Below are 14815 nucleotides of genomic sequence, written 5' to 3' on the forward strand. Positions count from 1 at the left end.
CACATGTATTATATACTGTATTCTTACAATAAAGTTAGGTATAGAAAATATTAATGTATTTATTGATACCATATGTTTACGTCACAAAATGAAGTATATGTCTGAAATGGTGGGTAACTACAGTTGCAGAGCTCAATCTACAGTACACATCAAGCAATTCACCTTTTTCTTATAATGTCACGACTTTTTCCTGCTTCTTGGGAGCCCTTCCAGCATCACTAGTGGTACTTCGCAATGTGTTACTCAAAGTTTACAGTATCACACCAAACACGATTAAAAAAAATACTCAAGAACCACAAGGGATAACTTTTTACTATGATATGCAATTTACTGGGACACACTGCTCACATGGAGATGATTAGCATTACATTTTAAGCAGATACTCACAACACTTGAGCTCACACCAATAGCGATAAGAGATAGCTACAAAATTGTTACAGTAGCACAGTATGTACTATAGCTAATTTTAGGCAGTTACTATTTATTACTGCATCTTTGTTTACGTTTCTCTCAACTGCAAATGGCATCATGTATGATCTGTTTGTGTGTATAAATTTTAATACGTTAGCTTTTTATGATAGATTTGTGTATCTCTTATGGCAGTAACGATACAATGAACTAATATTTACATTTTATGCATTATGACATACTAAACTTTTTAATTTTTCCAATATTCCTACGCTACACAGTCTGCAAGTTTTTTTGTTGTAGCTGAGACGGAGTTTCGCTGTTGCCCAGGCTAGAGTGCAGTGGCGCGATCTCGGCTCACTGCAAGCTCCGCCTCCCGGGTTCAAGCCATTCTCGTGCCTTAGCCTCCCAAGTAGTTGGGACTACAGGTGCCCATCACCATGCCTGGCTAATTTTTTTGTATTTTTAGTAGAGACAGGGTTTCACCGTGTTAGCCAGGATGGTCTCAATCTCCTGACCTTGTGATCCGCCCGCCTCGGCCCCTCAAAGTGCTGGGATTACAGGTGTGAGCCACCGCGCCCAGCCAAGTTTTTTTTTTTTTTTTTTTTTAATCATTGTGAATCTCCAAAAAATTTTCCAACATATTTATTGAAAAAAAATCCATGTATAAGTGGATCTATGTAGTTCAAATCCATGTTGCTCAAGGGTCAACTGTATTCACATAATACATTAACATACATACAGTTCCTGTCATATTTATATAATCAACATCTCCACACATTATCTATATATTTAAGTATACACAATTTTTTTGCCCTAGCTACTAAAAAGGCCTAAAAACAATGACAAATCCAGAAGCCAAGACATACCTTTGCCAGTAAAAGAAACCCAACTTTCTTGGTAAAATGGCTGATTCCAGTCTGGAATGGCAGAAAATGTATGAGATAAGCTTTTGTGCTAGATCTTGTTATACCAATGAAGCTGTCAAAGACTACTTACTAGAAACACATCAACAGGATTCAGGAGACAATCTGAAGGGATTCAACTGGCCAAAGATAGAACATTCTGAGTAATAACAGCAGTAAGTGAAATTGACATTGGTATTTCAAATTTGTTTAAGTCCACATTAAGAAACAGTAATTGATCACCTTTTGAGGATAATAGGAAACATTTTCATTTTGAGAATTGGTAAATAATGGAACAAAAATCAAGGGTCTATTCTGCCTTTCTTATACAAATTGCACTAGTAAATGATCAGCTTCTCTTTGCAGAAATATTCCAGCCAATATATTAAGAAATGATTAGGAATGTCACCATTTTCCAATCCATAATAAATTAATGGAGCTAAGGATTTAGCAGTAATGGTTGCTTTCACCACAAAGAGACAATATACATGTTGTTCTTTTTTTAATTTTCCCATTGTCTTGACTGTAAACATATGTTTTCACAGAAGAACCCATTATCACCTATGAAACAAGTTTGCCAAAAATACTCCAACTGGACCTGGTCAAGCTTGTAGACCTGTATTAGTCCGTTTTCACGATGCTGGTAAAGACATACCTGATGCTGGGCAATTTACAAAAGAAAGAGGTTTAATGGACTTACAGCTCCACGTGGCTGGGGAAGCCTCACAATCGTGGCGGAAGGCGAAAGGCACCTCTTACATGGTGGCGGCAAGAGAAGAGAGCTCATGTAGGGAAACTCCCCCTTATGAAACCATCATATCTCATGAGACTTACTATCAGAAGAACAGCACGAGAAAGACCCATCCCCATGATTCAATTATCTCCCACCATGTCCTCCCACAATACATGGGAATTTACGATGAGATTTTAGTGGGGACACAGCCAAACCATATCAAGATCTAACAGCAGCAAAATTCAGAGTGCAGAGAATTCTATCAAACAATTCAATTTCCTCAACAAGTTGTACTGTAGGTGGGAGAGTGGGGTGAAAGAAAAGGATTACATGTGGGTTAAAAGAAACAAAAAAGAAACAAAAAAAGAGTTTAGGAGCTACACAGTAGGGTGATCAAAAGCATGAAGGAAGTGATTCCCGTAAAAGTCAAGAAGGCAGTTACTTTCTGAGACAGAGTGTCACTCTGTCACCCAGGCTGGAGTGCAGTGGCACCATCACTGCTCACTGCAGCCTGGACCTCCTGGGTTCAAGTCATCCTCCTGTCTCAGGTGGCTGGTACTACAGGCATATGCCACCATGCCCAGCTAATTTTTTTTTTTATTTTTTGTAGAGATGGGGTCCCACTATGTTGCCCAGGCTAGTCTTGAACTTCTGGGCTCAAGTGATCCTCCCTCTGGCTAGGCAGTTACTTTTAGAGAAGGAATTGTGACTAGAACAGAGTACATGAAGCACTTATGGAAAGACTGGCAAAGGTCTATTTCTTGATCTGGTGGAGGTAACAACTACTGATCTCCCTACAGTAACTAATTCATTTTATGTAACTTTTTGTATTTGTATAGTAAGAAAATATTTTAAATGGTCAATTTTCAAGGCATGATAAATCTAAGTATTGGCAGCTAGCCTGCAAATGTGACAAACTGCCTGACTCATGCACCTAGAAGGTCATAATAAGCAAACAATGTAGAGGAGGGGTCAGCCCATAAAAGGAAAGTTTCGTCATCGGGAAATCGAAACTTAAGCAGAGAAAGGGACAGGATATAACCTCATGAGGGGGATAATGAAACTTAGGTGACGTCTTAGAAGACTGTAACCCCATAATACTCAACCAGTGAGGAACTGGTGGAGGGACTTGCATGCTAGGAGATAAATTACCTGTTGTGACTTCCCTGGATGTACCTGCTCAGACACCCGACCTTGTGAGACTGTTATTAAAATGTCTTACTTTTGCTGTTCTTCGTGCCTCTAAGTCCATTCTTTGGGTTTGGACGGGTGAGTATGTTTCTCACAGTACTATATCATACAACCAAAAGGTTTTAAACAACGTTTGAAAATATTATGTTTGAAGAGTTTGGGGAAATGGGTAATCTCATACATTGCTTGTGGAAGTGTATATTGGTATAAAGGACAAGACAAAATATGTAAAACCTGCAAGTATACTTATCCTTTAACAATTCCACTTTCAGAAATTTCTCTTATAGTTACACTTATACATTACATGAAATGATCTATGTAAATGAGTATTTATTGCAGGACTCTGATAATAGCAACTATTGAATACAACCTAAGTGGCGTACCAAGAGGGAGACAATCTTAAATCACACTGGCATATACACAGTAAAACGGAGTATTTATTGCAGGACTACTGATAACAGCAACTACTGAAACAACTAAGTGGGTACCAATAGAGACAATTTAAATCAGGTTAAATCACCCTGCAGTATACACAATAGAGAAACCCAGAAATATACTCTTGCCTATATGGTCAAATAATTTTTATCTAATACCATTCAATGAGGAAAAGATAGAATTTTCAACAAATAGCACTGGGAAAACTGGATATTCAGGGGGAAAAAATGAAGCTGGATCCTTATCTAATATCCTATACAAAAATTAACTTAAAATGAGACGGGCACCATGACTCATGCCTGTAATCCCAGTGCTTTGGGAGGCTGACGTGGGAGAATTGCTTGAAGCCAGGAGTTCAAGACAATGCTGAGCATTACAAGGTCCTGGCTCTACAAAAAGCAAACAAAACAAACAAACAAAAACAACAAAAACAATTAGTTGGGTATAGTGGCAAACACCTGTAGTCCCAAATATAGCCCCAGGTACTTTGGAGGCTGAGGCAAGAGGATCACTTTAGACCCGGAGTTCTAGTTACAGTGAGCTATAATTGCACCACTATACTCCAGCCTGGGTGACAGAGGGAGACCTCGTCTCTTAAAAAAGAAAAACAGAAACAAAAAGGCCAGGCGCGGTGGCTCACGCCTGTAATCCCAGCACTTTGGGAGGCTGAGGCAGGCGGATCACGAGGAGATTGAGACCATCCCGGCTAACACAGTGAAACCACGTCTCTACTAAAAATACAAAAAATTAGCCAGGCATGGTGGCACACACCTGTAGTCCCAGCTACTGGGGAGGCTGAGCCAGGAAAATCGCTTGAACCCTGGAGGCAGAGGTTGCAGTGAGTCAATATTGCACCACCACACTCCAGCCTAGGTGACAGAGCAAGACTCTATCTCAAAAAAACCAAAAACAAACAAACAAAACAACAAAACCTGAAATGGAGAACTGCCTACCTGTATGAGACGACATTGGATTTGGCAATAACTTCTTGGATATGATGCCAAAGGCAGAGGCAACAAAACAAAAAGAAAAGAAACATACTGGATTTTATAAAATTTAAAAATTGCAAGAGTAAAAATGCAACAGAATAGCAGAAAATATTTATAATATATCTGATAAGGGGACAATATCCAGAATAGAGAATTCAACAATTAAAAAAAAAAAAACTTGACTAAAAATGGGCAAAGGTCTTGAGTATACATTTCTCCAAAGATAAGTAAATGGCCAAAAAGCACATGAAAAGACGCTCAACTTCACTGTCCATTTCAGAAATGCAAATCAAAACTAGGAGAGATGGTACCTCACAACCACTGGGATGGCTACTATCAAAAAGCATAAGTGTTGGCAAGGATGTGGAGTAATCCATACCCCCACCATGCTGATGGGAATGTAAAATGGTAACAGCCACTGGGGAAAACAGTATGGCCATTCCTCAAAAAATTAAAAATAGAATTACCTTATGATTCAGCAATTCTCCTTCCAGATATATACCCCAAAATTGAAATCAGGGTCTCAGAGAGATATTTGTGCACCCATGTTTATGGCAGCATTATTCATAATACATAGTATGTGGAAGCAGGCTAAGTATCCATCCACCTGTGAGTGGATAAGCAAAACGTGGTATATTCATACAATGGAATCGTACTCAACCTTAGAAAGGAAAGATATTCTGCAAACCACTACAAAATGGATGACCCTGGAAGACATTATGCTAAGTTAAATAAGCCAGTCACAAAAAGACAAATGCTGTATGATTCCACTTGTAATGGGGAATTATTGTTAATGGGCACAGAATTTGTTTTACAAGATGAAAAGAATTCTGGCGATGGAATGGTAACAGCTGCACAATATGATGAATGTATTTAAAACCACTGAATTGTACACTTAAAAATGACTAAGATGGTAAGTTTTATGTTATGTGTATTTTACCACAATAAAAAAAAAGGGCGGGGGGGATAAAGCTGCCTTTACATATCAATACGGAGTGCTCTTGGTGCTGAACTGTGCTGGGTTAGTAAGGTTAAGCTTGGAACTGTTTTCTAGAATCCCCTTCCTTCTATGGCTCTGAGTAAGATTTGGCCAAGAGAAATTTCCACAAGATTTTAGAAGGCAGGAGCAATGCAGCAGCCATGATTCAACGAAGATTTCAGGATTAGCATAGTGATGAACACTCACAAAGGTATGTGGAAAGCTTTAGGTTGTCCCCACTCTCCTCCATTTCATGTCCTGCTCTTCCTGAAAGCATACCCCACTGCATCATCAGCAGCCCCAGGCTATCAAATCCAGTTAACTATACAGAGGCAAGAGTCTCCCAAATAATCCTTTCTGCAATCTCACCTCAGCAGCTGGAAGTGCCTGTTTCCCAGATTTCCCTAATAAGCTCTGACTTGTTCACCACACTAATCTTTCAGAAAGCCTGGTTAGTGACTCCTCTCATTCTCCACCTCTCCTTTCTGGACCTTCATTTCTTCAGCAACTCCTACAATTGAGTAAAGGCCAATTCATTTGATAAATGCCATATATGTCTTAACACACACAGTAGCTCCATTTCTCTGACTGAACCTTGTCTCATACATTCCTCAAGATCAAGAAAATCTACAGGATGCAGAATAGCGTATATACTGCAATTCGTTTTTTTTTTTTTTTTTTTTTAAAGAGGGACAAAGAAAATAAATATAATTGCTTATATATGCAAAATCTGCAGGACAAAAAACCTGGTAACATTGGTTTCTGGAGGTGTCCAGATAGGAATGAAAGAGGGGTAGGTATCACTGTATACACTCTTTTGTACAATTTGAATTATGAAATGTGTTTATTCAAAAATAATAGAGTGCTTTCAGAAGACTTCTCAAATAAAATTAGTGATATATCTTACATAGGCCATCTTCATTTTAAGCCAGCTAATAAGCCGTTCATTATTTGAAATTAAAATCAGTACTATTCATAAATCTGTCTCATCTTCATAATTTTAATTTCCTGATCTATCGAGCAAACCTATCCTAACATCACAGATGACCAATGGAAAATAAAAAATAACATGAATGATGACTGGCTAAGGTTTATTCTGAAAACCCAAGGATGGCTCAACATCAGAAAATCTAGTCATGGAATAGATTACACGAGCAGAACAAAGGAGAACATGATTATTTCAACACAGAAAAAGCATTTCACAAAATTCAATACTAAATAATGACAAAAACTCAAACTAGGAAGAAAACAGCCTTAATCTAATAAAGGGCAGCTACCAAAAACCTGTAGCAAATATACTTAATTAGATTCTGGAAGCATCTTAAAGTCAACATCAAGATAAGTATGCCAGTCCAGTCCAGCATGGTGGCTCACACCTATAATCCCAGCACTCTGGGATGCCAAGGAGGGAGGATCACTTGAGGCCAGGAGTTTTGAGACCAACCTGGGCAACACAGTGAGACCCCATGTACTAAAAAAAAAAGTTTTAAAATTAGCCAGGTGGGGTGGTACATGCCTGTAGTCCCAGCTACTTGGGAGGCTGAAGTGGGAGGATCCCTCGAGACCAGGAATTTGAGGCTGCAGTGAGCTACCATTACACCACTGCACTCTAGCCTAGGTGAAAAAGGGAGATGCTGTCTCTTAAAAAAATAAAAGCCTACTTTTATACCTTCTGCTTGAAACTATACTGGAGGCCATGGCCAATTTAGGAAGGCAGTATAGCAAAGTGGTTAAAAACTCAGGCTCCGGTACGAGACTGGCTGGGTTCATATTCCGGCTAGCTGAATAAATTGGGGTTAATCACCTGTCTCTCACTTTACTTAACTGTAAAACAGATAGTAGTACCTACATCATGTGTTTGCTTACAAGATTAAATGTATTAAATAATGCAAAGCACTTAGAATACCCAGCACAAAGTAAATACTGAACAAATGTTAGCAAGATAATAGAAAATACTATTTTCTCAGATTTAAAAAATTTTTGAGAGATAGGATCTCGCTATATTGCCCAGGCTGATCTTAAACTCCTGGCCTCAAGTGATCCTCCCACCTCCTCGACCTCCCAAAGTGCTGGGATTACAGGCATGAGAAATTGTGCCTGGTTGACAACTGACTTTTTTTTTTTTTTTTTTTTTTTGAGACACAGTGTCACTTCTTCACCCAGGCTGGAGTGTCATGGCATGATTCTGGCTCACTGCAACCTCCGCCTTGAACCTCTGGGTTCGAGCAATTCTCCTGCCACGGCCTCCCCAGTAGCTGGGATTACAGCCATGTGCCACCATGCCTGGTGTATTTTTAGTAGAGACGGGGTTTCACGCTGTTGGCCAGGTTGGTCTCGAATTCCTGACCTCAAGTGATCCACCTGCCTCGGCCTCCCAAAGTGCTGGGATTACAGGAATGAGTCACCGTGCTAAGCCAATAATTGACTGTTTTAAAGCAAAATAATGATGTATTGTGAGACTGTAAAGACAAGAGGAGAGATGAAAATATACTCTTATTTCTTACATTTTATGTGAAACAGTTTAATTCCATTTAACCCTTTTTCCATTTGCCCCAAGAATACTTGCGGGCAGCACTTGCAGCTACAGAGTTTACTGTGAGATACCTTTGCCACAAAGTATCTTGCTTTTATAATTATTGTTGCATTGCTCCAGTAATATTGACTCTGGAAACAAAAGACATCATTCTATTTATAGCATTCTGTTTTTAGTAGTGGTATTTCCGTTTATAAAATACAGTAATTCTCAATCACTGAAAATGTCAAATCCTAGAATATACAGCATTCCTATGAGTGATGTTAACATTGTTCTTCAACAGTTGTTGGCCAAAAATTTGATGAATCCAATTTTTCTGATATAGATGATTCTAATGATTCACACAATTCTGATGTTAGTTCTATTTAAAATAACTCCAAGAACAGTTTTATATTTTCACATTGGAAATCAGATTTGCTTCATCCTCAAAGAGTATGTTTATGTAAAATTAAATGAGTGCTGGCAGTGAGCTGCACCTTTTTTTTTTTTTTTCCTAAGAAAAGGGTTAATGGTAGACTGTGGTAAGTTACAGATACATCTTACAAGCTCTACAATAAACATAAAAAATTGGTAGATTTAACCCAACCATTTTATAACTATATTAAACATAAATGGCCTAACATTCTACTTAAAAGGTAGAGTATCAGACTGGATTAAAAAGCAAGACCCAACTATATGTTATGTACAAATTACTATCACTACAATGACAAAAAGGTTAAAAGGAATAACAAGATACCTACTATGCAAACACAAATCATAAGCTGAAACTCTACATTAATATCAGGCAAAATAGGCTTCAGAACAAGGAATATTATCAAGGATAAAGGGAGGTATGTCACAATTATAATGAGGATAACTCATCAAGAAGACATAAAAGTCCTAAAGGTATAGGGATCTACTAACAAAACCTCAAAATACACAAAGCAAAAACAAACTAGGCTATAAATTTCAATAAATTTGAAATGATTAAAATCATACAGGGTATGTTCTTGGACTGTAACCAAATTAAACTGACACTTAAAACAAAAATGTGGAGAATACTGAAAAATTTGGTAATTAATATACTTCCAAATAGTCCAAAGTTAAAAGAAATTTAAAACTTAGAAAATACTTTGAATTGAATGACAATGAAAACATAAAAATATAAATGCAGCTAAACCAGAACTTAGAGATGAATTTATACGTTTAAATGCTTATATTTGAGAAGAAAATCTAAAAGCAATGGTATGGGCTTCTATCTTAAAGCTAAGAATAGAAAAAATCAAACTAAAACTAACTAGGCAGAGGTAAGTTATAAAAGGTAAAATCAATCAAATAGAAAATAAGTAGAGAAAATCAAAGAACGTGGTAAAAGATCTATCCAATTGGTAAACATTCTCCACTTGGGCTGGTGGGAAAAAAAAAGATCAATAAACTGATTTCACCACTTATAGCAACAGTATTAGAGTTCTTAACCAGTGCCATAAAGGAAAAAAATAAAAGTCATAAAGATTGGAAAAAAACATGAAACTGTGTTTATTCAGAGACTGTTATATAGAAAATCTTATAAAATACACAAAAACACTCTTATAACTGAGTCCAGCAAGGGGAATAAACAAGAATCAAGTCTATCTTTACATATTATCAATACTTGAGGAATTTTTAAAAATTATATTTTTTAAAAAATAAACACAAAATACTTAAGGATAAAGCAAAATATTTGCAAAGCCTATACCCTGTAAGCTACAAAATGCTGCCAAGAGCCGAGAAACATTGAAGATCTAAATAAATGAAGAGATACACTATAAAGATTCAATATTGTTAAGATGTCAATTCTTCCCAATTGTTCTACAGATTAAATGCAAGTCCCATAAAAATTCCACCAGGGTTCTTTTTTAAACAAATTAATGAAATGAAATCCTAGAAGAGCCAAAACAATTTTGAAAATGTAGAAACTGGAGGAAATAAACCACCTGATTTCAAGACTTACTATATAGCTATAATAATCAAAGCAGTGTGGTATTACATAATGACAAACACATTGATCAATGGAACGGAACACTCGCCTGAAACAGACCCGCATACATGGTCAACTGATTTTCAACAAATGAGCAAAGGAAATGTCTTTTAATAATGGGGCTACAACTGGATACACATATGTAAGAAAAAAATCAAACTTGATTGTTTCCTGATGTATACACCAAAACTTATTTGAAATGGCTCACAGACTTAAATGTGAGAGCCAAAACTTTAAAACTTCTACAAGAAAACGTAGTAAAATAAAAATCGTTGTGCCTCTGGATTAGGCAAAGATTTCTCAGGAAGAACACAAAAAGCTTGAACCATAAAACAAAATGATAAAGTAGACTTCATCAGAACTTACAATTTCTGCTGTTTGAAATATACCACACTAAGCGGAAAAGGCAAGCAGGTGACTGGGAGAAAATACTCATAACACAAACATCTGAGAAAGGACTTATATGTAGGATATTCAAATAACTTCCAACTCAAAAACAGAAAAAGAACAATTTGAAAATGGGCAAGAGTTGAATAGTTACTTGACGAAAGATGTACAAATGACCTACAAGTACATGAAAAAGTGCTCAACATCATTAGTGTTCAGAGAACTGCAAGTTTAACTACAATGAGATACCACATTTCCACTAGAGTGGCTAAAATGTGTTGATGAGGATGTGGAGTAACCGGACTCTCACATATTGCTGCTGGGAATGCAAAATGGTACCACCACTTTGTAAATTGGCCATTTCTCCCAGAGTCAAACATACACTTACCTTATATACTTACCTTATAATACAAGAGAAATGAAAACATATATCCACAGAAAGACTTCTATACATCTAGTCATGGCAACTTTATCATGACCAAAAACTGTATAGAACTGAAAAATCCATCACTAGGTAAATGGATAAACAATTTCTGGTATATCCACACAAATACCACTGAGCAATGAAAAGGACTGAATGGCACACATTCAGGAATCTCAGAACCATTATGCTAGAAGATACAAAAAGGACTATGTGATAAATGATACGAAACTCTAGAGGAGTCTAAGTATACCTTTGACAAAACTACAACTGTACACCTCAATTAGGTGCATTTTATATGTAAGTTATAGCTTGGTAAAGTTAACATTTTCTGCATATTAGAGGACATAAGATTTCTCCTCTTTAAAATCGGGACAATAATATCTACATCATATGTTGTTGTCATAAGTAAATGAGTTAGGATTAGTTAATATGAAACACTAAAGGCTTGTCTGGCATATAATAAAAACAAAAAAATGTTAGCAGGATAACTACACGACAAAGTCACTATAACCAGTGGTTCTCAATTTAGGATAATTGTACCCCCCAGGAGAAACTGGACAATGTCTGCAAACATTTCTGATTGTCATGATTGGAGGGGTACTACCAGCAACTAGCCAACAGAGGCCAGGGATGTTGCTAAACATCCTACAAGGCATAGAACAGCCTACACAGCAAAGAATAATCTGACCCAAAATGTCAATACAACAGAGGTTCAGAAACCCGTTTATTAAAAAAAAAAAGTGACAGAACAATCCACAGATGGAAAAGAAATATTCCAAGTGCACATAATCAACATGGAATTCAAATCCAGAATGTGTAGGGGTGTGTGTGTTGGTGGTGGTGCAAAAGTAATTGCATCTTTGGACCATTAATTTTAAATTATTATAACTAGGCGCAAAGACATCTTTATTAATCAAAATAGGAACCATTACAATCAACACATTTTTGCCAATGAGAAATAAATTTGTTTATTCCTGTAGCATAAAAATCCATGCTTCCGATTCAACAAACTCTTGGAAAGCATTTTTCTGCATCCTGCTGGTGTGGAAGCGTTTCACCTGCAAAAAGTTGTCAAGATGCTTGAAGTGGTAGTCGGTTGGCAGGAAGTCAGGTGAATCTGGCAGATGAGGCAAAACTTCATAGACCAATTCCTTCAACTTCTGAAGCACTGGTTGTGCAATGTGCAGTTGGGCGTTGTCATGGAGAAGAACCGGGACCTGCCAAGAGTGGTGACTCACGCCTGTAATCCCAGCACTTTGGAGGCTGAGACAGGTGGATCACTTGAGGTCAGGAGTTCGAGACTAGCCTGGCCAACATGGTGAAACCCTGTTTTGACTAAAAAATACAAAATTAGCCAGGTGTGGTGGCAGGTGCCTGCAATCTGAGGTACTCAGGAGGGTGAGGTAGAAATGCCGGAACCTGGGAGGCAGAGGTTGCAGAGGTCGCCGAAATTGAACCACTGCACACCAGCCTGGCGACAGAATGAGACTGTCTCAAAAAAAAAAAAAAAAAAAAAAAAGAATTGGGCCCTTTCTGTGGACCTATATTGGCTGCAGGTGTTGCAGTTTTTTGGTGCACCTCGTCAATCTGCTGAGCATACTTCTCTAATGTAATGGTTTTGCTGGGATTCAGAAAGTTGTAGTGGATCAGACTGGCAACAGACCACCAAACAGTGACCATCACCTTTTTTTGGTGCAAGTTTGGCTTTGGGAAGTGCTTTGCAGCTTCTCAGTCCAACCACTGCGCTGGTCATCACTGGTTGTCATATAAAATCCACTTTTCATTGCAAGTCACAATCTGATTGAGAAATGGTTTATTGTTGTTGCGCAGATGACGACACTTCAAAATGACAATTTAAAAAATTTTTGCTCAGCTCATGAGGCACCCACTTATTGAGCTTTCTCATCTTTCCAATTAGCTTCAAATGCCAAACGACCATAGAATGGTCGAAATTGAGTTCGTAGGCAACTTCCTGTGTAGTTATAAGAGGATCAGCTTCGACAATTGCTCTCAATTAGTTGTTGTCAACTTCCAATGGCCGGCCACTGTGTTACTCATACTCAAGGCTCTAGTCTCCTTTGCAAAACTTCTTGAATCACAGCTGCCCTGTATGTTCATTAGTAGTTCCAGGGCCAAATGCGCTGTTCACGTTTCGAGTTGTCTCTGCTGCTTTTATGACCCATTTTGAACTCAAATAAGAAAATCGCTTGAAGTTGCTTTTTGTCTAATATCATTTCCATAGTCTAAAATAAATATAAACGGCAAGTAATAAGTCATTAGCAAAAAAAACATAAAGTAAGAAATGCCCACTAAAATGATGTATAACATAACCACATTTATTTAAGAAGGTTTAAGAGGGTATTCCAGTATCAAATGACAAATTTCAACAATGCAAAAACCTCAATTACTTTTGCACCATCCTAATATACCCTACAAATCAAAAAGAAAAGAACAAGATCAACAGGAAAAAGAAGGAAGAATGAGACCAAGACCAGAAAACAAAACATCCTCGTCCTGCAAGGAATGCAAAGTGAACACAAGAGTTTTAAAACCAATAAACTGACAAAAAATGAAAATTCTGATAATATTACATGTAGGTGATGACACAAAAGAACAAGAATCTGTATTATACACCACAGAGGAAAGGTAATTATGGCCAATACGTATACATGCATGAATGCACATATACATTCTTATGCATGTATTAGAATAACAAACAATAATTAAACATAGTGGTTACTCTAGAGACTGATATCTTCAATTACTGTTCCTGCTTTTTGGAAGCTTTTAAATGGTTCCCATTCACTGAACACTTATGTATCCAGTAAAGTACATAACATAGGTGCTTTACATACTTCATATTTGTTAGTTATTAAATCTGTTGCAAATATTAATAGTCCTCTTTTTTCAGATGTGTAAGACTGAGTTTCAGTGTAAACTGAATCTCTGAGATTAAGTCATTTTCTCAAGGTTCAGAACAGTAAGTGGCAGAGCCAGGATTGAGGCTAGGGTCTTTCTACTCCAAAGCCTAACCCTGTCTATCCCAGAGTGATACAATATTATGACCTATGCCCTGATACTTAACAAAATTAATGCATCCTTGGGAATATTTCTAGTTTTCATAGAAAAATCCTCAATCAAGATCATTCTGGAATGGGTAGAAGATAAAAAGAAATGGGATGGCAAAATGCAGAGCAAGCAAGGCAAATTAAAGCTACAAACCTCGCCCCTAGATAAATGTACACATGAGCCAGGAGCGGTGGCTCATGCCTGTAATCCTAGCACTTTGGGAGGCCAAGGTGGGTGGATCACCTGAGGTCAGGCGTTCAAGACCAGCCTGACCAACGTGGTGAAACCTCGCCTCTACTAAACACAAAAAAATTCAACCGGGCGTGATGGCAGGTGCCTGTAATCGCAGTTACTTGGGAGGCTTAGGTAGGAGAATAGCTTGAACTCGGGAGGCGGAGGCTGCAGAGTAAGCCGAGACTGCGCTATTGCACTCCAGCCTGGGCAACAAGAGCAAAACTCTGTCTCAAGCCTGTAATTCCAGCACTTTGGGAAGCCAAGACGGTGGATCACGAGGTCAGGAGATCGAGACCATCCTGGCTAACACGGTGAAACCCCATCTCTACTAAAAATACAAAAAATGAGAAGCGTGGTGGCGGGCGCTGGTAGCCCCAGCTACTCCGGAGGCTGAGGCAGGAGCACGGCGAGAACCCAGGAGGCGGAGCTTGCAGTGAGCCCAGATCGTGCCACTGCACTCCAGGCTGGGCAACAGAGCGCAACTCTGTCTCAAAGTAAAAAAAAAAAAAAAAAATATATATATATATATATA

The sequence above is a fragment of the Rhinopithecus bieti genome, unplaced genomic scaffold (genome assembly GCF_001698545.2).
Source record: "Rhinopithecus bieti isolate Rb0 unplaced genomic scaffold, ASM169854v2 scaffold_2314, whole genome shotgun sequence".
Classification (NCBI taxonomy): domain Eukaryota; kingdom Metazoa; phylum Chordata; class Mammalia; order Primates; family Cercopithecidae; genus Rhinopithecus; species Rhinopithecus bieti.